Genomic DNA, 4,355 nt, shown 5'->3' with positions numbered 1-4,355 from the left:
TACAGTATATTTGGGAAAGGACACATTGCTCAATGAGAGCACCACAGAGAGTGACATGGCCAGTCTGAACAGCCCCATTCCTTAATTAAGATGGGTGCCAAAAGGAAGCAGGGTACGCTTTAATTTAGGTGAAACAACTTTAGAAGTTAATATACCAGCATGGCTTATAATAAATGACAATTCAATATTTCTGATCAGAGCTTGGAGGAGGGGTAACATTCTCAAACAACATTTCTGGCACAAAACTTACCTTTGAACAAACTCCAGTGTCCTTACAGCTTCTTCTTGGTATAGTAGATTGAACACATAGCAAGTAGCAAGCCCTGTGATGAAGCTTTTTTTTAGATGCCTTCCCAGATGACCTGGCTTTCAATGCTGATCATCCAATGTTCCAATGTGACTGATGCAACTGATGCAGACAACAGAAATATCGGTATTAGGGCCTTATATGAGGATATGAAGTTCACAGAAAAAGCCACCACTTTTAAATTGTTTTTGTTTAACTGGTGTTTTAGGTCAATGAGTGTCCACAACTTGAGATAGAAAAGAATGATGAGAGAACTACAAACATGACAGACCATGATACAACTTAAGTTTAGGAAACGGTTACAGAAAGAGAAATCAGACAAATGGAGAAACAAAGACAGACTGACTTTGTTCTCTACTCCACGTCATGCTTTTATGACACTTACCCAGTAGAATCAGTCGTGGACTGTTGGGAGGGTCAGGGTGCGCTCAACATTGGCTGGTGTGACAGTAATCTGTTGAACATGGACAACAGTACCCAAATTAAGAATGGAATTGCATGTAAAGTCACATGTAGATACAAAATAATTGCTAAAGAAACCTTACATCAGCGGAGTCTGCATGTGCCTGCATATGTGCAAATGTATTCATGCAGGTTTACCACATATGTGCAGAAGTAATGTTTTCATTACAGGCCTTCACAGCAAAATAATCTTTAAAATACTCTCTCAAGAAAAAAATAACCATTAACAACAACAACTAATCAACTAACGTTTAGCTACTGCATGTTGCATTAGTACATATTTGAAGCTCGTTTTAGCTTTTGCATCAACCTGCTAACAAGCTTCTCCCTATAAACTCCCAAGAACCGTTTTACTTGAAAAAGTTAAACAAATGGTAATATAGAACTTGTAACCACCATAGTTAGATCTTACAACAAATCAAATGCTCAAGCTAGTTTATGTTAATGTCAAGTAATGCCCTTCAACAGAAAGCTAACTTTTGTCCACATAGTTGCTAATGAGAGTAGGCCTAACTATGCTAGGTGGGCACCTACTTTTGACTGAATCTTTCGGTGAAAAACAGTCAATAAAAGTGGTAATCCAACACAAAATCAATATGCATTATGATAACTTTTGAAGATTATTTACCTTGTTAAGAAAGCCTCGGAGACAGGAGGGTGAGGGTGTGCTGCGCGTTGCAGAGAGAGCGCTGAGGAAAGCAGCCGGTGAAACATGTGCTCCTTTCAGTCTGGTGCGGTCAGTTTAAGAGTCCGGATGAAAACCAATTCTTCATCTTCTTGTTATTGTGTCCTCAATCTTAAATAAAAACACTGATGTGTAGGCCTATTTTTAATTTTGCTCAGATGAACTATAAAACGGACCGAGGATGAAGTCTGATTTAAGGTTAACTGAAAAATAAAATAAAATACTGTATTATACCGTAAGATTATAGGTAGCTTGCTGTAAAAAATAAATAAATACTGCTTTTTACCGTAAGATTTTACAGGAGCTTGCCGTAAATATTTTTTTCCTCAAAGACATCAGAATTTACTGTATTCAACTGTATTAATGGAAACGGTACATTACTGTGCAAAATATCCAGTATTTTTACAGCAATTGTACAGTGTACCTGTTTTAATAAAAAAAGACATGGGAATCTCACCTTTTACCATATGGGTCCTTTAAAGGTCCCATGGCACAAAAATTTCACTTTGAGGTTTTTAACAATAATGTGCATTCCCCAAGCCTGACTTTGGTCCCCAGTGGCTAGAAATGGCGATAGGTGTAAACCGAGCCCGGGGTCCTGCTCTGCCTTTACGAAAATGAAAGCTCAGATGAAAAAAAGCATCAAAAAGAGGAGCAGGCCATGGGACGTTAAGGCCCTGTATTCTTTTGCTTTTAGTAGTGCATACTTTCCACGACAATTTACAATTAGTACAATTACTATTGTGCCATACTATGACCCTAAAGCCTTATGGGCCATCTCAGAGTGCTCACTTGGCCATTTGCCTGTTTTTCCAGTGGTAATCTTCTATGTTGTATAAAAAGAATAAAAAGGAATATACTCTCTTTCTTAAGTTTATAGTTTGTCATAACAATATTAGTGGAAGGTATATGGGCTACTATGCAAAAATAATTGCTAATATTATGACAACATTGTTCCAAGAAAGGAAAATAAAGAAAGTACACCGTTTCTTTAGATTGAAGAATTACATTTTTTCTAGATGGTAACTTACTATACTTGTGTATGAAGGTCTGACTTGACAGATGTCATGGATATGCACGTGTCCGTGTATTGGTACCCCCACATGTCCACCATCAGTTTGTTTATACGCGATGGGAGCGGTTGCACTTTGACCAGCCCACCTTCTACTGTTTTCGTCGACAATGAGAGAATGTTATCCAGACAGAGTTGTTGTTGACAATACAACATTACCCATCAGAACAATCAAACAGCTGTCTGAGATTGTGGGACGCTAACCAGAAATATTAATGGGGATAACTCTGAGAGTAAACACATGACTACTGTAGGAAATTTATAGAAAGGCTTAAGTCATATGTAGCTTAGCCCAAATTTTTTCAGGAATGCCTAACTTTTAATCAATACTGTCTGCTAAATCAAATCAGCTGTGTCCAAAAATTGTACATTTTAATTGCTGTATACAACTTTTGCATATCTGCAAACTAGTCTTCCTGACTGAAATGTAGCTTTGCATGAATTCTTTCAGGAAGATCTAACTCTTAATCACTGCTCTCTTCTAAATCAAATCAGCGTTGGAGGCATTCACCGTCCTACTAAACCGATCAGACAGTCCACGAATTTCAAAGGCGATCACAACGTCAAAAACTGTTTTAAATCCGTTTCTCCCTTTGGTATCAGCTGTCGTTTCAAGTAAAGGTGCAACCCCCACTCCCTTCACCTCCAGTCATCTACTCCACCCACTGGTCCAGAGCCTCCTTCGGTCTGGTCTTCGGGCTCCTTCAACACCACCCCCGGTGTCTAGATTCCATTGGGGGGTATGATGATTTTTTTTTTGTGATCAAATTTTTATTTTTACATTAGGAAAAAATTATGGAAACATCCTGTACCATTCAGGACAGTTAGATGCAAACACACTGGGACATCGAAACTTCTCTACCCCTATAAACAAAGGATATTGGTGGAGTTTATTGAAATGCTCTACCAGGGATACAATGGCAGTCTTTTGCACTTGCATTAAGCATTGTTTGGGACCTGTGTGGCAAAACATAATGACCCGGTTCTGACAATCTGTTGTCAACCCTTAAACTTACCACATCTTTGTCACATGTTTTTTAGCAACTAAAAACTCTGCATTGCCAAAAAAAGTACTCTGAACCTATGCACTGCAGAGCAAAGGCTCCTCTGCCTTTGAATCAGAGAAGCAAAGCGATTTTTACCCCAATTTTCATCATTAATGAGTAATTTTCACTAAAAATAGATGCAAAAACTGAGCGAGCATAATTACACACACAACACACAGTCCCAGTTATTAGACACAATCCCTGATCAATAGATTTGAGAGCATTGCCACCTCACCCCACTGTGTTATTATATTTCTCTGCCATCTAAGGCACTGTGTGAATTACTCTGAGCTCCAAGTCAAGTAAGTCAGGCACATGTTTAACAGAAAATAGATTGTTTTTGTCTACAGACGTGCTCCAGAAACAGCCAAAAAGATAAGGTAAACAACAGGAAGGAGTTTTGGGCGATAAGCTGCATGTAAGCTGTGAAAGCTCCCAGATTACTTTATTCTAATGAGGAAATGTGGGCGTAGCAAGCACACGTGAACGTCAAACATAGTCAAACTGTAAATCAGAGTCAAATGCATCATGAAGTGTGTTAGCGCCATTTCAATGTATCTGGCATATATCATACTATGATACGGCAAAGAAAAAACACTATATAAGCAAGTAAGTCTAAATGTCGGATCACAATAACTGATATAATAATATGATAACTAACAATAATGGGCAAATCCATTGCATATTGTTTTGGAGGACTTTGCTTTTAGGAAAATATACCAAAATTGACCTTGTTAGCATGGTGAGCTGATCTTTATTAATTAAATTAAATCTTCACCAGGA

General features: G+C 38.1%; 1 long non-coding RNA gene across 1 annotated transcript; it reads right to left on the bottom strand.

The window, feature by feature from the left end:
- Nucleotides 1-255: 255 nt before the first annotated feature.
- On the bottom strand, nt 256-1,803 carry LOC116703901 (uncharacterized). Its single transcript, XR_004335538.1, has 3 exons — nt 1,398-1,803; nt 693-761; nt 256-409 (listed from the first exon to the last, which is right to left on the bottom strand). It is a non-coding gene; the product is annotated as an uncharacterized LOC116703901 (long non-coding RNA).
- Nucleotides 1,804-4,355: the final 2,552 nt, after the last annotated feature.

The sequence above is a fragment of the Etheostoma spectabile genome, chromosome 16 (assembly GCF_008692095.1).
Source record: "Etheostoma spectabile isolate EspeVRDwgs_2016 chromosome 16, UIUC_Espe_1.0, whole genome shotgun sequence".
Taxonomy (NCBI): domain Eukaryota; kingdom Metazoa; phylum Chordata; class Actinopteri; order Perciformes; family Percidae; genus Etheostoma; species Etheostoma spectabile.
This window is presented reverse-complemented; position numbering and strand designations above follow the sequence as displayed.